Source organism: Carettochelys insculpta, chromosome 20, assembly GCF_033958435.1.
Source record: "Carettochelys insculpta isolate YL-2023 chromosome 20, ASM3395843v1, whole genome shotgun sequence".
NCBI classification, from domain to species: Eukaryota; Metazoa; Chordata; order Testudines; family Carettochelyidae; genus Carettochelys; species Carettochelys insculpta.
In genome coordinates this window covers 2,985,814-3,009,799 of record NC_134156.1, presented here as the reverse complement: position 1 = coordinate 3,009,799, position 23,986 = coordinate 2,985,814, and the positions used below count along the sequence as shown (strand labels likewise).

Genomic DNA, 23,986 nt, shown 5'->3' with positions numbered 1-23,986 from the left:
GCATCTGAAAAATATAAATAAATCATAAATTAAACCCTCAGTGGCAGCCAATCATAAGCAATTAGAGGAGTAGGGTGGGGGCACAACATTGTGGGGCGTCGGATCAGCCTCATGTTAGAGGTTCTGCGGAACTGGGAAAGAACCAGATACCCCAGAACAGTCTATAGGGGATGGGTTGAGATACTAATTGCCAGGACTCCTTGTAACAATGCCAGCTTGTGCTGTGAGCTGCTCCCACAGACAGATGGCTTCACTCTGAATTTCTGATCTGCTATCTCCTGGGATGAAAGCAACAAACTCCTCCCAGTTCTGGCGCTTGCTTCCCACCTGGAATGGCTTGCGGAGTGCCACACTCTTAACCCTTTCTTGCCCAGTCCCGGAGTCTTTTCATGAAGCATAGGAGAGAGTGGAGCTTCGGGGTTGGACTCTCCACAGGTATCCCATAGCCGTCGCAGGAGCTTCTCAGAGCCTGGGAGTTCGGGCTAGAGCCTGAGGTCTAATCCTGGCTCTGCCACTCACTTGCTGAGTGAACTTGGGCAAGTCCCTTCATCTCCTGTGCCATATTTTCCATCGCTGACCTCAGAGCGGTAGTAGTGGCTTTTGTGACATGCTCACTTGCCCTCTAGGACCAGAGCCAAGATCACCAAACAGCTAGCAGACAGGCCAAGGAAGAGCCGTCGGAAGGCAGTGCCTTTCAGTGCTGGGGAGTGTGGTACCCAGCACGGGCCAAGAGCAATGCCGGGGTAAGCACGGACACTAATGGGATGCATGATCAGAAATGGCTGCGTGCCTAAAAGCAGGGAGGACTGGGGTGTGTTTCTGGCTTTTCTGGAGCCTCTTAGTATGTGACCCTGGGCAACACATTTCCCCTCTCTCATCCACCTTACCTCTTCAAAGGGCTGTTTGAGGCTTAATTCATTGAGCTTCGAAATCCCCAGCTCCAAAGAGCTACAAGGCACGCACAGACTTACCCAGCCATTCACAGGAGCGTCACACACCTGGGCAGCTTCAGACTCGGATGGTTTGAGGCAGTGGAAGGCCAGGGAGCTAGAACTCTCAAGAGAATGTTCTAACCGCTGCTCTCATGGGGAGCAGGACAGAGCCGAGCAGCCCTTGGCACTTTTACATGGGACAGTATTTGGGCTCCAGAGGCCACGCATTGCTCCACACTCATGCTGGCTTCTCTGCGTTGACCCACCAGGCAGCAGGCACTTCGAGAGAGGCTCTGGCTAGGGCCCTGCTTCCGCTGTACCTTCTGCCTGGATAGCCTGCATTGACATGCTCTTTTGTAACCCCTTGCAGAGCAAATCCCAATAGAAATCACTAGGCCTTCTGCGCCCAAGGTAAGGTGACCTTCTGGCCCATTTTGGTCAGGACAGTCCCGTTTTTAAGCCCTGTGTGGTCATCCTGGCTTTCCCCCCACAAAGGTGGCTGTTTGTCGCAGTGACATTGTGCATCACTTGAAGCCTGGGGAACCTGGCCTGGCGACAACACAGTAACTAAACTCTAAGACTAAACCTAATTTTAACTTTTTTTTTTTTTTGGTTAAACTTAATGGGAAAGATCACCTGGATGAGAACGGCTAATGGTAGAACAATAACGAACTCTTCTTTGTCTTCCAATGACAGAAAGAGCGAAGCTCCGTCTGCTGCCGAGGATGCCAGAGAAGGAATAGAGGGGCCCATGCTGGGTGTGCACTAGCTAACATGAGACAGCACTACCGTGCAGTCACCACACGGGAAACTATGGCTATAGAAGAATCTCCAAGCTCAGTGGGTGTGCCTGCGGGGCACAAAGCAACGTCCAGGGGAGGAGGAGGTGGCGATGGAACACAGCTGTAGTGCCAGCCAGCTGGTGGGGCAGGGGCAGGGTGGCTTGGGCCCTGGCAGGCGGTGATGCCAGCCAGTGTTCCCTGCAAGCCAGGCGCTTGTGCAGCCTGTCCAGAGAGAGTCAGATGCCGCCCTGCTGCCCAGCAGAGCCCCCACAGCGAAGTGCTGTGTTGCTACGGGCGGTGCACATTTGCACAGGCCTCGGGGCACATGACAAAATTTATTCTGCACATGGGTGAAAAGATTTGCGGGAACATTGATGTCAGCCCTGCGCAGGGGGGAAAGGCTGGGCTCAGATGAGAGCCCTGCACAGGTGGAGGGAGGTCTCAGGCTAGCAGCTCTGGGCAGCCCCACGGCTGGGGGCTGAGGTGGGGAAGAAGGCGCAGGGCTTGGACAAGCAGCACGGGCCAGCCACGTGCAATGTCCCATTTTCCTTCTGGGAACCAGTCACCCTGACGTGAGAGGGGACAGGCTGGAGTGAGCTTGGGCCAGTGTCACAACAAGCTGTGCTTCACCCAGGTTAGGGGGACTTTCTATTGATCCCCCCCCCCACCCCCCGTCCCAGATGTAGGAGCAGAAGAGGCTTACTACTGCTCCTCCTCCTCTCTCCAGCCTGCACTCTAAGAGCAGGCCTAAAAACAGCCCCCAGATCTCTACGAGCAGTCGGGAAAAGAGAAACCTGAGCTGCGCTCGTAGGATCCTGCTGCAACATGCACGTCATGAATTAAATCAGTCAGTCAGCCCCGGTGCATCTGCAAATCTCCTCCCCACCCCCCGCAACCAGCAGCAAGATTTAGCTTCCAGCGCAATAACCGGAATCCCAGGAGGACCATACAGAGCCTTTCTAGAGCAACAGCCACCATGGCAGTGCAGAGCGCCAAGTTCAGCTAGGTCAGAAGCAAGTCAGAGCCCGCGGGTGGGCAGACAGCATTAGTCAGAGGCTTGTGAATCAACCAGAGTCCCTCTGGAGTAAAGGATGGCCCTGGAGCCCCCTGGAAGAGGCGTTTGCCTTGGTTGGACCTGGGTTCCAGAGGCACTCAAGGGTGTCTCTTTACATGAGATATTTTACTGTCCCCCTTCCCCTCAGAATGTGAGGGCTGGAGCTTGCAGCTGGGTGTGCACTCTGCATGGAGGCCGAGGGTTTGGGCAGTAACAGGACACACCAGACAGACAGGAAAATGACCTTCAGAACAATGGGCAGCTTGCAAGCCGCAGTGGGGCTCGGCCGTCCCTTATGGCCTGTCGCCCTTTTCTGCCAAAATGTTGCCCTTTAACTCAGCGGGCTGGTCCCCTTGCGTGTCCAGAGCCAGGCAGGCGGACCCCTGGGCCCAAAGGACTCCAGTTTGCTCTGGAACACCAACACCACTAAGGGTCAGGGAGCTGGGCTCTGCTCCCTCCTGAGCCACTGAAGCTCAACAGTGGGAGGAGAACATTTTGGGGCTGTCTTGCAAGTGGCTTCTTTGGGGCTTTCTTTCCTGCTGCAGGCTGTGGCGATAGCCCAGGAGCGGGGAACTTTTCTTCGGTGAGGGGCCATGCACCAGTGAGAAGCCAAAAAACAAAAACCCTCGTGAGCCTGGCCCCTGGGAGACAAAAAGCAAAGAAACAAAAAGAAGCAAACAACACGCACCAGCCTGGCCCCCAAAAGACATGCACACCCTGGGGGTGCCAGGGCTTTCTCACCTTCCAGCTCACCAGGGATGGATCGGGCCCACGGCTTCCCTTGGTCTGGTCCATGGCAAGGCCATGGGCTTCCCTTCCTCCCCGCAGCAGGCAGAGCTGGTGCCAAGCGGGATGCCAAGGCACGGAGATGTACAGTGGGGCTGCTATAGTCCCCAAATCACACCCAAGACCTGGAGCCATCTAAATGCCAAATATTTGGTAAATGGTCTTAGAAATGTAGGGCTGGGTGGGACCTCAAGGCGTCGTCTAAGCCACCCAGCAACCGCCCCGCTTCTCCCGCGACCTGAACACATGCGAGGACTGTTCCAGGCCCCATCAGCCTAAGTCTGCCAGCATTGTAAACCTCTCCCCACAGGTCAGGGTTCCCAGACCTTTTATTCTGTTTATTGCCGTCCTCTGGACGTTCTCCAATTCATCCACATCTTCCTGCAAGTGCAGCACCCCAAACTGGACACGGTCCTCACCGGTGCGGAGGAGAATGGAAAGGTTACCTCCTACAGCTCACACGGGAGGCTCCTGTTAATTCCTCCCAGAATAATACTGGCCTTTTTCGCACATGCCTCACCTTGACAGCTCGCTCAGCTGCTGTCCACTAGAACCCCTTAAACCCTTCGCAGCTCTGCCACCTGGCCAGTTAGTCCCCAGTTAGTATTGGTGCCTGTGACAGGACATCTGCCCTGCACTGGCCTAATAAGGGTTAAACTCAGCCCTGGGAGAGGGCTGGGGCTGTGGAGCCAGCAGCTGCAGATAATAGCAACTAATTAGGCCAGACAGGGGTGGTATAAATAAGGGTTCCAAGGGAGGCAAAGGAGATTCTTGCTCTAGCTGTGGAGCAGGAGGACCTTGGCTGCTAAGGAAGCTACAGAGGCAGAGTGGGGCTGAGGAAAGGTGGGAAGAGCCTGAGGGGTGCTAGGGCTGCAGGGAGGTGACCAGAGCAGGAGAAGGCAGCAGGTCTGCACCCCTGTGCCAATGATGAGCAGCCATTTCAGACAGTAGTTTGCCCCGAGGCGGGAGCTAGATGACATATGGCAGTGGGTCACTGAGGCAAGGTCATTCTAGGGGGTTGTGGTTCCCTGGGATGGTCAAAATCTGGATGTGAAATCTGCAGCATGCTCCTCATTAAAAGCCTATATTTTGGAAGAGGGGGTGAAGATGCAATGGATTCTTCGCTTATTTGTCCTCCATACGTCAAAAATTTGAGATAAATGGATGAATAGCAGTAGATACTTGCTATGTATTGCTATTCTAGCGCCTCCTTTTCGGAGAAGACTGTCTGGTTAGTGCAGTTTTTCCATGACTAGCTCTGGGGCACAAGGACGCTGGCAAATTAGGGAAGGTGCAGGAAAGAGTTTCAAAAATGATTTGAAGGTTGCAATAAATACCTTGCAAGGAGAGATTTAAAGGATCTATTTGATTAACTTATCAAAAAAGAGTGAGAGGAGACTTAACTGTGGTGGATAAGAACCTTTACAGGGAGAAAACACCAGCTAATAAACAGCTCTATGGAGAAGCAAAGTAAGGCATAACAAGAAACCAGGGGGTGAAAATTAGAGCCAGACAAATTAGAAAGTAGGAACTTTTTTTTTAAATGAGGGTGATTAACTACTGGAACAAACTCTCAAGGGAAGTAGTGGGTTCTCCATCTTTTGAAGTCTTTCAACCAACAGTGGACGAGTTACTGGAACAGGTGCTTTATTCCAACAAGTTATTGGGCTCTGTACAGGATCCCCTTAAGATCCTCGGCCTGTGTCAGGCAGCAGGTCAGACCAGATGTTCTAAAGATACTTTCTGGCCTTGAAATCTATTCATCAGTTAGGGCAAAAAAAAAATACAAAGAGCTAAGACCTTGGCACAGTTCACTCATCTCTCGACACGGTACAATCAGATTCCCTTGGCAGCTTTGCTGTTTGTTGCTACCAGATGCAATTACACTGATTCATCTGGAAATGAGGAATAATGTTGAAACTGCCCAAAATGAGGGATTGTGGTTTAGTTTTGTAGGAACATATCTGGGAAAAAGAAAATGTCTTCGTGCATCCACACACCCTTCCGCCCCTTGGTTAGGCCTGGCTGGCTAGCGATGTGCTGATTTGTGGGGTTTGGTTTCTGTGTCCAGGTGGCACTTAGAGAGGCCCAGATGTCCAGTTTCCAGGGTCCAGCCAAAGCAAAAGCCCAGTTACTGCAGGGCAGGGAGAGGCACCAGGTCCTTAACCTGTTTCACCCAGGACTGCCTCCTACCTGTAGGCAGGCTCCTTGAGACAACCCAGCAAGTGAAGTGAGGAGAGGAGCAAGGCCCAAGGATTTACATCAGGGCAACATCCTGAAAAGAGCACAGGCAAAGACCTCAGGACCCAGTGCGGCTCTCAAAGCCCGGCAGGGGGTGGTGTAGCAGCACCAGGAGTGTACCTGGAGCCCATCTGCTCCACAGCCAGCCTGAGCATGGGAATGTCAGTCTGATCTGACCTGCCACATCTTCGGAGCTTTCTCCACTGCTGGTTAATAGCGTGTTCCTCCCAGGCGCGGCGCAGACATCTGACACTGTCTCCCAAGTGATTCTCAGAGGAGTGCAAGAATATTCTACCTGCACCTTCTGCTCCTTTGGCCCAGGCAGCAGAATTCATCCCCATCACCTGCGGCCACCCTGCCCATTTGCCAGCCAGATGCCAGCCCTCCAGTTTCTCCTTAAAGCCAAGAGTCTCACAATTGAGTCTAAGGTGGCTGATAATGAATCACTGATTCCTGGACTGCGCTGCCGTGATGCTAAGCAGGCAGCTGCAGAACCAGGAAACAGACCAGAATCCTGGAAGGGCCATTGTGCACTCAGTCACATTCCTGGTCACCCTGCAAAAGGACAAAGGCTGGGCTTTCCTGGGACTAGTACTTTGTCTCTTCTGATGGAAGAGCCCTGGGCAGGACACGATCAGCTCATCCACAGGAAGCATGAGTCACTGCTGGCTCTTAGGTAGTGTGGGAGCTCTCAATAAACAATAACCCTCCTTCAACACATCAAAGCAAACTGCTGGTCGGCCAAGGGACAGGGTGAGTTAAGCGCCTTCTTTCCTGTCTGAGTCTGAGATCAGCGGCCACCACCCCACGGCAATTTCCTCTTCTTCTTCCCAGACTGCCTCAGGAAACTGGACAGCATGTCATCGGCCCCGTACGTCAGTCTTTGCTGGGTGAGGGGGTTTCCAGGCTGAAGGAAAAAGGGTGTGTTAGCCCCACAGAACAAGCAGCGTGGACCCCCAGGGGAGGGAGCAGCCACAGAGCTCAGGGTCAGCTAAGGAGTGGGCAAGACCCAACTGGGATGAGAGCAAAGGCCTTTGTTGGAAAATGAGGGACCCGGATGGGGACACTGAGCAAGGAACCCAGAGAGGAAGGGGTCTGCCTGATAGTCAGGTCAGGTGAATTCCTCTGCTTAAAGGATGGATACCTTGTAAGCAGAGGCAGCACAAACATCCCTGACCCCCACCGCACCCACAGCTCCCCCAGCAGGCCCCACGGAGCATCATCTCCCTCTGCCCTCCATGACTTCTGCCAGCCAGCAGCCCTGCCAATCAGCTGCTGCTGCACTTCCCGCATCTCCCGCCCCCTATGGACCAGCTGTCCAGGAAGTTCTGGGAGAAAGGGGGAGGAGCGGTGCAGGAAGAGGTGGGGTGGGCATGGGGGCTTGGAGGAAGGGGTGGAGTGAGGTTAGGAAGGGTCAAGCATCTCCCAAGATATGAGTAAGTCGGTGCCTATGGCATCACCCCAAAAGCTGTTCTTAGGGTATCATCTCTAAAGTGAAGGAGGCATCCTTCATCCTCCATGGCCCACGAAACTAAAGCCAGGATCCTCGTAGTCTGAAAACAACATCATCGAGTCTCCCTTTGCACAAGCCAGCAAAAGTCTGGCTGGGGTGCAGTCATCTGGAGGCACCAACATGTCAAATCAGAACCATGGAAGATTAGGGCTGGGAGGGACCTCAGGAAGTCATCTTGTCCAACCCCCAGCTCAAAGCAGAAGCAATCCTAAATAAATCATCCCAGCCAGGGCTTTGTCAAGCTGGGCCTTGAAAACCTCTAGGGATGGAGATTCCACCCCCTCCCTAGGCAGCCCATTTCCATGCTGCTTCACCCTCCTGGTGGAATAGTTTTTTCTAGTATCCAACCTAGAGCTCCCCACACTCCAACTTGAGAACTCTACCCCAATCAGGTAGTTGGAGGCTGCTATCAAATCCCCCCTCAGTCTTCTCTTCTGCAGTTCCTTCAGCCTCTCCTCCTAAGTCATGCGCTCCAACCCAACCCCCGCATCATTTTGCTGCCCCCCACTGGACTGTCTCCAGCTTGTCCTTGTCTTTTCTGTAGTAGGGGACCCAAAATTGGACATCATAATCAGATGCAGCATCACTAGCGCTGAACAGAGCGGAATAATCCTCTCCCTCAGTCTGCCAGCAATATTCTTCAATTAACTGCCACATATCTTCATAAAAGTAAACTAGTCCCATAAACTAGATGAGGAGACTGCTTATCAGCCTGGTCAGTATAGTTCCCCAGTGCATCCTGCTCTTCTGTCCTCTCTCGCCTTAGATGTAGATTGGAAGATCTTTGTTCTTTTTGTTCTCTGTTTGTACAACATTAGCACCACGGGGTGCCATCCATTATTGGCCTCCTCAGTCCCACCTCAGCTACCTTCTTCCACACGGTGGAGTTACACCCTCTGCCCACTGCTGCCCCACCCCAGCTGGTTCTGGAACGTTGTTTATAAATGATAATCTTCCTTAGAAAACCATTATGTGCCGTGGTAGAACCCATGTCCCCTTGGTGCGTGGTCTGTGCCTAGATACAGAGACATCCTACAAAGGTGCAAACAACGGCAGACTCCTCTGCATATGCACTATAGAGGCTTGGACTGCAGTGGCTTTCAGGCCAGGTGGAGTTCATTTTGAGTGAAGGAACCTGAGCTCAGATGTATCCCATGCAACTCTTCACATTCATGAAGCTGCCACACTAATCCAAAGTCCCAGATGGAATTGCATTTCCTTTCCCCAGGGTTCAGGAATGCTCCCAGGACAGAGGTGAGGCCCATTAAGTCACACAGCAGGACCTCGTCAAAATGAAGAGTAAAACCCAGGTCCACCAGCTCCCTGGCCAACATCCTAGACGTCGGACTAGGCTACTTGCGATAAGGAACCTTGAATGGACTTGTCGGCCCTGCAATGTTTTACCGTGTTTGAACTCGATTTTGAAAGCTCAAGTAAGACGATATGGTTCAGAGCATGTGTGTACTGACAGGACAGAGGGCAGTCAACATTGCGACCCTATCCTATTCTCAGCATCAGCTGGGTGCAGACAGCTGTTAGCCCCAGTCTACACAGAGCAATCAGTAGCATGTCCAGCAGAACATCACCTAACAGTGGTTCAGATATGTTGTGTTTTGTCCCAGGGACAAATCCAGCAGGCGCTGATGTAAGGGTGCGCCTTTAGACCCAGCAGCATGAGAAGGAATAGCACCATTAGCTTCAAAGACACCAGCTGAGCTGGAATTGGGACACACACAGCTTTGCAATGCTAAGTGACTGCTTTTAACTGACTGAGGGTTGTTACTCTCTGGTACACTGTGAAATCAGGTGCACATCTAAGTCCAGGTCCTGTATGCAGCTTTAACTTCACTCTTTCTTTTCAGCATTCTGTACTTTTACATTTCCAGCAGCACTCCCAGTGCACGGAGACAGCCGCAGCTCTTGGTGTAACCTCCAGAGAGAGGAGAGACACACGCTGAGCTTTTGCACGGCAGACGTCACATGTGTTCTTTCTTGTTCTGTCTATAGGGAAAGACATGACCCGCATCTCTGGCTCATGTGGTGGCAGAGCCCAAGACCTATCAAATGACTCCACTGGGGACCACTAAAGAGTTGGAGTCTCTCCCTCCTTTCCAGGCAGTTTCTCACAAGGCTTGACACGCCAGACAATTTTTTTAAATTCAGGAGAACTTTGGAAAAAGGAACATCGCCCCTGAGACTCTGGAGGGAGTCACAGGGATGGCTCCCAGGCCCAGCCAGAGGTCAGGAGCACAGACGGTTGGTGTCCGAGTTACACACATTGCTTACGTAACCCACCCCCTTAGGGATGCAGGTCACGGTCCCATGGAGCGGCACCTGGATCACTCGCACAGAGAAAGAAGGCGTCTTCTCTGCAGCCTGAGCTGAGCAGCAGCTGGCTTTTAGCTCAAGCTGTAGAGACACCTACACTAAGCTCCACAGGTCCCAGGCTTGAGCCCACATGTGGGCAGTTACAAGCTCCCCTGGCCATCCTGGCCCCTGCCTCATCCAAGGCAACTGGTCCTTCGTTATACAGGAGCAGCTGCCAGCACCCACCCAGCAATTATTCCTTGGGGGTGAGTTTGCCAGCCAGGGGCACCCCCATCTCTCTCACGAATGAGCAGAGGTCCCAGGAGGCAGCACACTTTGCAGTGTGGGCACCCTACTTATCCCAGAGCTTGTGGCTGAGGGAAGCAGCAGCTCTACTGGCTGAGTCAATAGGAGCACGGTGGGGTAACGCACAGGTGGGAGCTGCCCTTTGCCTACCTTACCGAAGGAGCACAGGCCAGCCTCTGAGGCCTAGAAGTCAGATCTGTGCCCTGGGGTTTTATTTGCCAGCACACACACACCATGTGCTGCTGTAGCCCACCGGGGAGTGTAGTTATCAGTCCCACTCTGCGCCAACCCAGCCAGGGACCAGTGAGTCTCAGCCTCCGCCTGTAGCAGCTCATGCTTTCGGCTCCAGATGTCCCGGATTCAGTCGCTGTGCATCAGCCAAAGGGCACGTATTCAGCTGGGTGGCTGGTGCCTCAGGAGCTTGCAGGGTAATGGGTTGGACTTCATTCCCACGCCTCACGCCGCAGAGTGCAACTCATGTATCCCACCAGAGTGCGGAGCCGCGATTTACACCCTGGCCTCTTCTGGGAATTACACCTCAGTGTAGCCTCCACTTTTCAAGGGCTTTCTGATTAGGAAAAGTAGCATTGAAATGCAAAACTCCAGGCACAGCCCCGCCTCCCTGCCCCTTTGACAGTGTCCCCAAACCAAAAGTGCACAACCCTCTGACGGGAGTGGCGCTTGTTGTGATGTATCAAACCACAGTATGACACAGCCGGGTGTGTCTCCATGTGCTGCTGGAATTCCAGAGGAAATGGCAAAATGCTGCGCTTGGCCACGATGCTGCAGAGCAGCCTCCGGGCATTTCCTGTGTGCCGGACGCAGGACTCCGGAGTGCCTGCCACGCACAGCACTAAGCGGTGACTCACACGCTTACATGTTGTGGAAACCGAGCATGTCAGTGTGGCTGTGTCACTTACAGATTTAGTCCCTTAAGCCTGAGGCTGCAGTGGCGCAGAGCCATGGGAAGTCACTGCAAGCTGCTGGTGCAAGTTAACCCCCTTGACCTATGTTCCAGGCCGCGGGTCAAGGATGGAAACGGGCCGCTAGAGCAAAACAGTGGTTGTAACTTGCAAACATTCATTTCAAGTACTGAACAGCTGCTCAGTTCAGTCACGTTCATGCCCTTTTTAAAATTATTATTAGCCATTCCTAGACTGCTTTTTCCTTGCACAAGTATTTAGGGAACGGCTGTTCTAACCCAGCACCTGGCTATTGGTCATTTTGACTTTTCTATTAATGTTATTAATATATAACATGTAATAGCCCAGGGGCAAAGGTTTCTTTCATTCCATTATAATATTGTCAAAACGAAGCGCTTCAATAGCCTTGAAAAAAGATGTCAGGATTTTAGTTTTGCAGGAAACTTTTGCTTTTCATTTCCATGTGCAGAGATTGTTTTCTTTTTCTCCCGAAGTTCCAGGACTTCCTGGGGAGCAGAAACTCCTGTTTCTCACCAGCTGATCTAAAAATACATTTATATTCATCATAGAATGTAATTTCTTAAAGAGAATGTAGAACACTGTATAGAACTGCAGTGGTGCGAATTTATAATTTATGTAAATCAATCCTGCCAGAGCTGGCAAGTCCCCCTTTTCCATACAGGGGGAGCAGTAGAACCTTTTCCCCTCTGAATTTCCTAAAGCTGGAGCTTAATGAACATTGGATTTCACTTGTTGCACGAGGACCTGCTCTTTGTTTTTTCCCATCAACACACAAATCACGCACAAAGTGAACACTTCACAAGCTGCCCTACCCAAAGGCTGAAATATGCTCACAAAAGTGTCCTCTGACCAATTCCAGCCAAAAGACACATTAGTAAAAATAAATACATTTTTAAGGATGGGTTGTCTGTGAACAGGACAAAGGCTAAAGTCCTGCAGAAGCCAGCTGCTAGGATTAGCTCTACCAACTCTAGTGACAAAGATCCTACCGCAGCTGACCTCTAAGAGCTGGATGCTGTATCACAGACTGGCAGATTCCAAGAGCAGATGGGACAATTATGATCAGCTAGTCTGACCTCCCGGATAACACAGGCCAACAAGGCCGCACGGTGCTTGGCCAAATAGATGAGCTGAAGAGGCTGCTGGGAACACGGGCTTCATGGGGCTTGCAAAGCAGTGGGGCTGGGAGCTGATCACCTGGCTGCAGGGCAGCTGAGTTCAAATGTCTCACCAGAGCTGCTTGGGAATTGTGGGCCACCTCCTAGAGGTCAGAATCAGTGAGAAAACACCTCCAGATGTCCACACTGCACACCTGTCATCAATGCAGGGAGGGGAAAAGGCAAAGGGAAGATTTTGTCAATGAAAATGGCCATTTTTCACAACAGAAGCCCCTTTGCAGTGTGCATACTCATATGCTTTCATCAACAAAAGGCACGTTTCCTCAACAAAGCCAGGGAGTGTAGACAAATGGTGTGTATCTTTCCCAGATCTGGGTGACAAAAGAGAAGGACGCCCTGTTACCACATGTGAGCGAGCACTTTTCACAAAGTGATCCCTCTACATGGGACCTCCCAGTCCTCAGCCTCAAAGGAATAATTTGCACAGCATCTTCAAAAGGTGAACTTGGGAACTTAAATTCATGTCTTGGCTGGATGTTAAAAATCCTGATCTTCCAACACCCAAGCAACAGCTCCAGCTCGCCTTGATCTGGAACAGCGCAAAGGAAGGAATATGTGAATTCGAGGCGTCTCCCGGAGTTGTCCTGTGCTACAGCTATGAACATAACCCTCACTGCACAGGGATGAGTCTGGGGTCCCTGGAAGAACTTAATAGTTCTCTATCCAGGCCTGATGCGCACTGCAGCTCTCCCGAAGATGTCGCTAGGACTATGTTTACTCTCCAGTGGTTCGGGCTCTGCCCCCTGAGGGCACACTCACGAGCGGATGGTTTGGAGACCCAACAGGTAACTGCACCTCCCAGTGTTGAGCTCTTTTTGCTGAGGCCAGAGCTGCCCCAGTTGAAGCAGAGGGTGAAGTTCGACTGGCTTCAAGGAGCGTGGACTTCAGCTGCGGCGGAGCACTTCTGGAAAGGCTGCCTTTTGTGTGGCATACGAGAGAGAGTCAGCACCTCGCTGCTGGACTGAGACATGCACCAAGAACACGCCCCAGGGCTTGGGCACGCAGAAGCCAGTTGCCTTTGCTTGAAATGAGGGGGCGGGGTAGATGTAATTGCTTTTTCTGCAGTAGGTGGAGGCCTCTGCAGAGGATGCGAACAGGGCAAGTGCAGCCATTAGGGGGAGAGTCCACCGTAACTCAAGTGACAGAGCAGCTACAGTCAGCTTCACAAGGCCCAGATTCAAATCCCGGCCAATGCAGAGGCCTCACCCTATCGGGTGCTGGATGCTTTGTACAGTAGCCGGATGCTTCACTGCAAGGCCTTGAACACCTTGCAAGAGAGCACCCGAAGGGCCTGATCTTGCACAGACACGTGCACCGACTTAACTGCATCAGTCCCTGCAGGATCAGCGCCAACATCAGCAAATGTGCGGCTGCCATCTCGGCTGACACGTCAGAGAGCCCCAGAGCTGCAGACGTTACTTGCTCCAGGTTGAGCTCGCTTGCTGGAGACGGCTGCTGGCCAGGAACTGCTTAGGTCAGCGTTTTCCAGCCAGACTCTGCCTCTGGCACTGCCGCCCAGCGCCCTCCCAGACCCCGCATCCCCTTTTATACCCTTCCCCCAGGCCAGCATCCTCTCCTGCACCCACACCCCCTCCTGAGCCCTACCCCCCCCGATGCCTGCTCCGGGTCATAGCCCCTACTTCAGCCAAACTCCCCCTCACACTCCTCTCCATCTCCTGCACCCCAGGGCCCTACCCCGAGCTCCCTTCTGCACCCAACCGCCGTCCCGGGCCCCACACCTGCACTATCACAAGGGCAGCCCTTGGAGCGCCCACCCCACAGCCCTGCTCTAAGCAAGGCACATCTGCTGAAGCGGTGAGAGAGGAAGCCTCTGACAACGGGGCCAGAGGAATACGCAGCCAGAAGTGGGAAATATAGAAGGGTGATTTGGACAGGTGTGCTGGAATAGGGCAGCCAAACGAGACAGTTGCTTAGTCCACCTCCGCAATGTGGGGGGCTCCTCCCGGTTTATTTCACACAACAGCCCAAGTCTGTGGGCCCAGCCCCTTCCCACGGCCCTGCTCCTGGGAAAAACCCGCCCGCCCTCCTGCGTCAGGGCTCTCCCCGGCCTTGGGGAGGACAGGGCTCTGGACTGATGCACAGGAGCAGCGAAGCCCTTTGGGCCCTGCAAAGCAGCAGCAGCGCAGGGCTTGGAGTGAAATTGTGCCCTGAGAGGCGTTTACACGCACCGGGGCGTCTTCCTCAAACCTCCACCAGGGACCACGTCCAAAACCTCTTCCCCCCCCGGCTGACCGCTGCGAGCCTCTCTCACATGCACCGTCAGCCTGGGCTGCCTTGCACCTGGCGTCTGCTTCTGCCTGTTGACCCGCTGCTCATGCCACCGAGGAGCACCACTGCGGTGAAATCACTCTCCCGTTATATCCCCCGTCTCGCCACGGGGCACCAGGAAGGAGAGGCGGTTCCACTCCCTTCGCCGTGTGTCATCCCCGCTGCAAGCCAGATGGGGGAATGAGTTGACCAGGCCAAGCATGACGCATAACAAGGTTACACCCTCCTCCGCCACCCAGCACCACATTCCTCCCCACTTCTAGGCCCACTCGTACCCTCTCCGCACAAGACGGATGGGGCGCAGGCTGGCAGGTTGTCTCTAATGCCTTCCACATTTCATAACAGCTCCCGGGACGCGCTCCAAGGAAAAGCGGCGTCCTTCCAGAAACCTTCGTTCCGCACGTCACCATTTCCTCATGGCCCTGCCTGCCCACTCACCCAGTGCACAGCCCCCTCTGCTGTTGGAAGCCCCTCAGGCAGCCAGAAGATGCTAAAATGGAAGCATCCTACATGCAAAAACACGGTTTGCCACTGAGAGCAGGTTAAATGCTATTGCATCTCCACAACGGCTGCTCCCAGGGTTCTCTGGGCTCTTCCTCCGTCGTCTCTCTCGCTGGAAGACTGTATAGAAGCTGCAGCGTCATTGCTCTGCTCCTGTTCTCCTGAGAACTTTGCCCCTGTGGCTTTAAGGCGCTTTCTGCTGTAGTGGTGCTGCCCAGTCCGTCTGTGGCAGCTCCCCCAGAGGAGGAAGTTCTTAAGCCCCCCGCTCAAGATGGGATCTGCAAAGTTTTGGTTAAAAAAGATAATTCAGAAAATTAGCGCTTCACCCCAACCAGAGCTGAAGTAGGGAAAGCAACAGCTGCACTCACGACTCTTCCTCCCACATGGAGATCACAGATAATATCCGCAAAGACGAACCCGCGGATCTGCCACGCGCGTGTGAGGAGTGTGCTCTGGTATGCACGCGGGAGCTGCTGTACTGAAATGCCTTCAAATCACAAGCTGACAAGTCTCCTAAACAGATGTCTGGGGCGTGTTCCTCGCCTCAAGTGGCAGGACTTGGTCACAGACAAGGAGCTCTGGAAAAGAGCAGGACAAGACCCATTTGATGTTGAAATCCAGAGAAGGAAGTGGGGGTGGGTAGGCCACCTGGGGTTCCTGCATCTATTTTAAAAGCCCACAGCTCCTGGCCCTCTGCACACGTGTGCACATGCACACACACACGTTACCCCGGCAGTGGGATACGGGCCAGCCCGCGGGCCATATCTCACCCACCCCTGGTCGCTGTGCCGCTGCCATGTAGACGTCGCCAGGCAAGTTCTGCAGGAGACAAAAGGAGCCTGCAGCATGGGCTTGGTGTAAGGCCTGAAGCACAGTGAGCAAGGGTTGTACTGTGGGTAACAGGCAGGCCCTGCCAGAGACTGCAGGTCAGCGTCCAGACACGAACTCGGCATCAGTGCTGCTGGCACTGCTGCAACCCACGGAACACGTCAAGCCCTCCCACCAGGACAGGACAAGGACCCCCCCACGTCAAACAGTTTGACAAAAGCAATGAATAGTGATTGTGTGACTCCTCCAGAGTGGAAGCACCATAACGGGTGAGTAGGAGGGAAGCTCAAGGGGGGAACAGACATGGCACACCGAAGATGATGCATAAGGCGTGCTTCACAGGTTGTCTCCGCTGTAAATGTTGTCGTACCTCAGCCTAACTCTTTCTCCAGCCTCGGGGGCAGTTTGTCAGAGAGCACAGATGCAGAGGGGTTCAGTAGACTCTGCTGATAACTAACCCTGTACTCCATTTGACAGTAAACCTGCCTCGGGCACCTTCGTACCTTATCTGGTTCCATGCTCCTTGGGGTCTCTCTTGGAGTCTTCTGTGTTGGCAAAGTCCGTGCAACACCCTGGAGGAGTGTGTGCACACACACACACTCACAGAGCCACATGGTTATCATCAGTCGCCAGAGCAAGATACCAGGCAGGGCACCACACTGGTGACTTCTGACCCCAACAATTTCTCTAGCTAGCAAAATATACTCTCTGTCTCTAACATCATGCACTCTGTTTGGTAGGATATCCCTTGGAAGGTCGAATTTGAAATCTGATCCCTTCGCAGCGTGCGATTTCCTCCCAGGCCATGCACGCATCAGTTTTATTACTATAAAGGTTAGAAATGAAAGGGGTTTTGTTACTGAGTGAGAACTGACCTGTGCCTGTTAGTTTGCTAATTCCAGGACTGCTCATGATCTGAGCTGCTACCTTTTGGAAGGTTCTTAATTCCTTTAAAGAATAAGGAAGTCACATATTGGGAACTTTTTTTCCTTTTGAAGTTCAGAAGAGCCCACTAACTATTTGACGGTCCACACTCATTTTGGCTTAAAAGGAATCTAACAGGAAGGGAAATCACAATAGAAACAGACATGGAAGGGACTTACTGGGTCACTGAGTCCAGTCCCCAGCTACTGCAGGAAAAGGGTCAGAGCATCCCATTCATAACTTTATCACGTGAATCTTTCTGCACATCACCTTTGACTTCAGCCCACTGTCTCCAGGCACGCAGGCTGAATTTGGAGGTCAGTGGAATGGGACTGGGTGTGGATTGGATGCACAGAATGGCAGAATCATATGTGACAGACAGCTGCTCATAGTGCCCCCGATCTGGTTGTGTCTGGGCTGGGGTGTCCAGGTAACTATGAGCTTTCTGTTCTTGAGGGTGCCATCAGTTTTCTCTACAAGAGGCATGTCAACCTCAAAGCCCACTGAGGACCGCACAAATGAAAACTGATAGCTTTCAGGCCCACCAAAGAAAATGTACTGCTCTCAGAAAGTTGGAATTATTTAATGTCAGTTATGTTTTAGGTGTATTTTATAATATTTTTCAGGTCTTGTTTGAATATAACGCAATAATTTTAATTGAGAATTTAATACTTAATATGAATGTTATTGTTTTATAATTTTATTGAGCTCAAAGTTTGACGTGTAAAATTGGTGTTATTTGTTCATATGTAATCATTTTTAATTTAGATATAAATTTAAGGTACTTCAAGCCCTGGCTAGCTCCCAGCCCCAAGATGCCAGGGTTCCTGGCGCTGCCTGGGTCTCCAGGTCTGGCGCTGCTGGCGGAACTCTGTATCTCAGATGGCACCCAGCCTAGGGCTGCTGAGGTTCCCCCGGCTCAGCCAGGTCCCTGAGGCTAGAGCTGGTGATGGGACTCCACGCTCCGGCCATCTCCCAGCCCTGGGGCTGCTGGGATTTCCCCTGGCTGGGTCCCCGGGGCTGGAGCTGCCAGCAGGACTCCACAACCTGGCCAGCGCCCAGCCCCAGGACTGCAAAAAAATTTGGGGGGGAGCTGCACACAGCCCATGAACTGCATGTTTGACATATTTCCTCTGCAAGGTCTTTTTCCAATGGAGAGTTTCAGTCCTAGGCCCTGTCCAGACACCTGGTATTGTAATCTGATGGGAAACAGCCTCATCTTTTCATTGGCAGATCAAGTTTGGTTTTTTGCAAGCCCTTAATCCAACACTGGTGGCTAGTGATAAGTGTCTCTAGATATGTGTCCTTCTGGCTACGTCTACACCTACTAAAAACCTTGAAATGGCCATGCTAATGGCCAAATCGAAGAACACTAATGAGGCGTTGAAAGGCATATTCAGCACCTCATTAGCATGCAACCGGCCATGGCACTTTGAAAGTGCCGTGGTCTGCTCCCGTGCGGCTCGTGTGCACCGGGATCCTTTTCGAAAGGACCCTGCAAATGTTGAAATCCCCTTATTCCTCTGAGCTCCTAAGAGCTGTTCTGATTGGAAATGGAGCCTTCCCTTTGTCGTTTCCCTCCCTACCTTAATGTTACTCTTAGAAACATGTTCTTCTGTAATGCCTTCAACTCAAGGCATCCAAAATACATTACAGTGCCTCTGAAGGGTAGGCAATCACCAGTAACCCCATTTCACAGATGGTTCAACTGAGACATAGAGACATTAACTGTCCAAGGTCACTCTGTGACCAGGAGGAAAACCCAGCCCTCCAAGTGCATCTCCCTGCCCTTCCGCCCTGGAGAGCATTTCCTCCAGAACCACTTTCATGGGAGGGAGCAGCAGTCATCTCCTCTGTGGGACTCACCACATTAAATTCTCAGGCCTGCCCTCTGCCACAAGGCAGCCTATGTAATCCCCAAAGTCCCTTGTGGCTGGATCTGACCAGACGCAGCTGGGTAGGGCAATGGCAAAATGGGAGTTTGGTGTCACACCAATTCCACCACACAGACTAGAGACGAATGCGCCGCTTAGCAAGGACTCCGTAACCTGGCCCTGGGTTACACCAGCAAACCACCGATCTATCCAAACGGCTGGGTTCTTCTTCAGAGCTATTGAGCTGCCCAGCTGCTGTCCCATGGCCCAGTGCCTACCAGCTCTTTGCTTTGTGTCTATTGACTCTGCAATGACTCTTCACGTGAATCTCTGCTTTAGAACTTCCAAGGGTTATAAAAACGCCTGGCAGTGTGGGACCAAAAGGAGTGCGGGCATTAGTCCAGGCAAGGGCAGAAGCCTGGACTGCTCCGGTCCATTGCTGGGAGTCTCAGCATATTAATTCCACATGCTCCACACTTCTTCCTGACTGCGGTATAAAGCTCATTCTTCCCATGGCTGTGGCTTCGAGTCTGCTGGCTCAAAGCTGCATGCATTCTTCTGTGGCTAAACAGCGAGCTGGGGGAGGGGAGCACCGATGGTTCCTTGGATTTGCTGGGAGAGACTGCATTAGGCTTGCCAGGTCCCTCTGCACACTCAGCACCACTGGGATCTTTCTAGACAGGTGCCAGTGGGCTCGTTCACAAACGCAGAATGTCTCTGCTTGAGCACTGCACTGTGCTGGGTTTTCTTTTTCGACTAGGTGTCCTCCACTATGCGCTAACCGTGGGAATGCCGGAAGACACTAACGTGCAATCAAAAGAAGGGAAAGAAGCTTTAACCCAGGAAGCAAAGAGGAGCCATTTCAACAGTGACCAAACGCTAGCCCCTCTGTGTAGGGCTGGGGAGTTGTCTAGGACTCCTCCAAAGAGACAATTGTGCTGCTTAGCAAGGATTCAACCAAACAGCAGGAGGAGAAAGCGTAGAGCCGCGGTATCCAACCAGTTCTGGAGCTGTAGCCCCTCTAGCGAACTAGCCACATTATCCTGAAACTATATTATTGTTCAAGCCAACTAGCCACAGTGGCCAACATGTTGGACACCACAGGGGTAGACGTTGCCAAACCAACACCCAGTGAGTTCACCCAAGCCCTTATTGAAAAGGCAGATGTCACATGTGGCAACCCTGAATCTGCTCGGAGCTCAGGGGAGGCGCTCTGCGTGACAGCTATCAAAGGGCTACACCAGAGAAGCATAGAAGAAATTCACGCAGTGGACAGCCACATTCTGTCACCAGTGGAGTACATGCTGAAATGGGGGTGCAGGCGAGACACCAGAGCATCAAGGATCGGGTAGGCCAGGAGCTCAACAGATCAGCAAGATGCTTGGATGTGAAGAAGCAGGAAGGAAGTGGGGATGGCATCCCACACAGTGAGCTTTCTTTCACTGCAGAGGAGTCGGATATGGAGAGGCCTTTTCTCTTCTCACTCATTCTGAACACACTGGCAGGTGGCATACTGACAGGCTGCTTCCTTTCTCCCATGCTCTGCCCGCCTTGTCTATGCAGTTGGGGGCAGAGATGGTGTCTCCCTTGGTGTATGTACAGCAGCTAGCGCAATGGGTCACTCAGTCTCACTGGGCATGATTGTTTTTTCCTAACCAGCGCTGGTTCCCTTTGGGGACCTCAGTCCCTGACAGTGAGCAAGAGATCAGAACAGATCTCAGAGTGCACAGAACGGAGTGCTGGATCACACACACCTCACTGGTCTTTTTAAATGGTCCAACCATAGCTTCGGAAAAGCCACTAACTTGGACTTTTGTCAAGAGGCTAAATATAACCCAGAGAGAGGAATTATTAATAAACTTTCCTGGCCTTGATGCAGTTAAGCGCACTTTCCATAGAAGACTGGGTGTGTCTCATCTTTCCCAGATTAGCATTGTGCTCATGTTATGGCAGAAGCCAAAATTACAAAAAAAAATCCTGTAATTCAAGTCCAACTTGCTCTGGGGGGCCAGATCCACAGCTCATGGCCTACTGACCTTAGAGGAATGCCACCACTTCACACCAGGTCAGGATATCACACTTTGGGTTTAAAGCATGCTGTTTCAGTGGCCTGGGATACCCTCAGTGGTTGCATTAGAGTCTTGAATTTCAGTCGTTTGCTGGAGCCTGGCAGTTCACCTTGATTGTGGTTATTATTTGTGTTTCCCATAGCTCCTAAATGTCCCAACCAAGATCAGAACCTAATTGTGCTGTACATGCAAAAAGAAAGAGAAAGATCGTAAACGTTTTGGGGCGGGCGTTAACCAGACAAGCCAGACAGTGCAAGTATTATTTTAGCTGTTCTTCAAGGCAAGAATTGAGACACAAAGAGGTTAAGGAGGCGATTTGATGGCTAACATGGGACTGAAGTGTTTAACTTCTTTGGTTAGTCTCTCCCTGAAGTGACCTAGCCAAGGTCACAGAGCAGAATCTGTGACCTAATCACTCTGGCAGCCTGTATCCCAGTCTCATGCCTTAAACACAAGATCTTCTTTCCCCATCCCCCCATACCTCGAAAACTAAGGCTGTGTCTACACTGCACATTTTTTCCAATGCTACCCTGTTCAGTGTGCCGAGCTTGAACTAGATAAAGTTGAAAAATCGCACTCAATTCTCATTCACAGCCACGGCACTGCAAAAGGAGCACTCACGGGTTGCTAACAGCTGGGCTCCCTTCGCACGCATTCATTTTTCCACCGTGAAGAGGGGCATGTGGGTGAAAGACGCTGGCAGAGCTGGAGTTGTTATTGTGCGGGAAAAGCCCTCTTAAAATGACTTCCATGCACAGCAGCGTAAACACTCCACGCTTTTTTTTCTTTCTTCAGGAAAAAAGTTTTTACCGGAAAAACTCACACGTGACTGACTCTGAAGGCCTGACATTGACATCAACGATCAGCCCTTAGGAAGCTCCCTCCAGCCCATCTCCATTTCATAAAATTGCTTTAGCTGTTAAGTCTGAATGGGCAAGCAAATACACTTCACCAGCCTGAGGGTCTTTCTCCTGGGGAACCTCAAAGACCTGCTGCAGCAATGAAGGTGTTGAGGAACTTCTCCAAAACAGCCTGCACAAAAAATTTGATAATGGAAAGTGTTTGGCAAGCAAAATATACCAGGTGTTTCCTGCTCCTCCTATGACACGTACAAAGAAAATACACACAAAGGGGAAACTGAGAGAGGCCTGCAGGGGTGGGTTTTCAGCAGCCCCATGGTCTTTAGACTCGCTGCTGCCAAAGACCCTACCTACAACCTCCGCTCTTTGGGCCCTCGCGCCACGTAGAAAGGCAGGTGTTTATATTGTAGCCTCCACTCCTACTCCCAGCCTGCACTGTAGGCTGATGCACAAAGATGGTTAGTATGTTGGCCTCCATTTCCCAAGCGGTTTGCAACAGGCGGTTTGACAGATATGGCTGCCTCACGTCCTTCTTTTTAACCCCCACATCGCCTGGGCAACTGGAGAGCTCTAGCCCTCAAATCAGGGCCAATCAGAGGGACTTCTGTCCCAGTCCCATACTACATTCCCTAGACTGCTTCCTCTTCCCCCTCATCAGGCTTCCGTTTGCAACAGAACAGTGTGGCCTTTGCATTTCTGCAGAGACTCTGGTTTTTACGTTTCATGAAAAAATAAAGCCACATGCAGGGGAGCCCCATTAGCCTGTCTCACTGGGGCTGAGGCCAGGCTGCATCAGCAAAGCTTTGGCTGTCAGTTTTCAGGTGGCGGAGCTCTGGCTGGCAGCTTAAAAAGTGTAAATGTATCAATAAAACATTGTGTTCACCTGACACTGACGCATATGGCAGCTACAGAAACTCAAGTTTTATGTTTTGTTTAAATGGTGGGAAAAGATGGATTTTTGTTTTCCCTAATGAGAGAACTTTATTTTATCATGGAAAACTAGGCTCCCTGCAAGAAGAAGAAGGGAAATTAAAAAAAAAAAAAGGAAAATCCAGAGCACGAGCTGGAATGCAATTTACAATGTTCACAATTTGTCTCCCTTGGTGCTCACAACTCCTGCAGTGTAGATGCGCCCTCTTGTGGAGACAATATGTAGAGAGGCGTCAAGTCTGCCTACAGACAAAGTTTTCTTTGTGCTAAACTTTCTTGAGAGATGCCAAGTGTCAGAGAGGTAGCCGTGTTAGTCTCTGTATCTTCAAGAACAAGAAATCCTGTGGCACCTTATAGACTAACAGATATTTTGGGGCATAAGCTTTCGTGGGCAAAGATCCGCTTCATCAGATGCATGAGTGGGGCGGGGGGGGGGGGTTCAGAGGATCATGCGTCCGGTGAAGCAGATCTTTGCCCATGAAGGCTTATGCCCCAAAATATCTGTTAGTCTATGAGGTGCCACAGGACTTGTTTTCTTCATGGATGTTATCTGCAATATTTGGCGGCACTGAGAGTATCATAGCACCCAGCATTAGCCATGATTACACAATGGGGCATGAATGAAGCTCATTTTTAAACACTTACACTGAGCACAGGAGTTGAGTTACGTGGCTGTCAGTACAAATCGCACAGTATGAATTGTTCCAGCGCTCCAAGCTGAGCTTGTTTACAGTCTTATTGGAACCGTGTCAGCCCCAAGGTACTATAGAGACAAAGTGGGGGAGGTAATCTTTTACTGAGCCAACTTCTGAGACAAGGTCTTAGTGCCCTGAATGGTGGGTACGTGTTATTGATAGCTGCACCAAAACAGTCCACTTTTTCTGGGGATGGCTGTGCAGTGAGATTCACTGGTGTGGGAATCTCTCTGGAAGTGGGGACACAGGCAGGAGGATGTGAAGTCACTTGGGCTGGGGTTGCAATGATAGTGGGATGAAGGACTTTCGGAGTCCCTGGGGCCCATGTTGGAGCTGTATTTATTTAACATGAGTTAAAAACACACCTGTTCTCCTCGGCTACATCTACACTAGAGAGATTTTTCAAAAAGAGCCAGAGCTTTTCCGAAAAATCCCGTGGCACATCTACACAGAAAAGGCGTTCTTTCAATATTAAATTGGAAGATGCAGCACTTTTTCCGGGAGCCCTTTTCCTCTCCCAGATGAGGAAGAGCATCTTTTTCTGAAAGAAAAAAAATGCGTGTAGACACCCCAGGGACCCTTTTTTCGAAAGAGCAATCCTCATGGGACCAGATTTTTCGATCCATGGCCTGTTTGTTCCAAAGACCAGGGGGCTGTGTGGACACCCTCTATTCAAAGAGTGGATAGATTTTTTTCTATCTACTTTTTTGCATGTGGGTGCACTCTTTCAAAAGAACCTTTTTCAGAAGATCTCTTCCAGAAGAACTTATTTCAAAGGATCGCTGCAGTGTAGATGTAGCTCATGAAAAGACAAGACCATCAAGATCACATTGCTGTATAGAGCCATGATCCTGCACACGTTCAGTGGTTGACGTTCAGCATTATCTCAAAGGGTCGCCCCACGTGCTGAAAATTAACCATATGTGTTTTCAGGGTCAGTGTCTACAGACATATAAATCTAGATCTGTAAGTC

The 23,986-nt window shown here is 51.5% G+C and overlaps 1 long non-coding RNA gene across 1 annotated transcript; it reads right to left on the bottom strand.

The window, feature by feature from the left end:
- Positions 1-6,526: 6,526 nt before the first annotated feature.
- LOC142023384 (uncharacterized) lies at positions 6,527-14,708 on the bottom strand. Its single transcript, XR_012648220.1, has 3 exons — positions 14,608-14,708; positions 14,345-14,493; positions 6,527-6,702 (listed from the first exon to the last, which is right to left on the bottom strand). It is a non-coding gene; the product is annotated as an uncharacterized LOC142023384 (long non-coding RNA).
- Between the last annotated feature and the right edge of the window lie 9,278 nt (positions 14,709-23,986).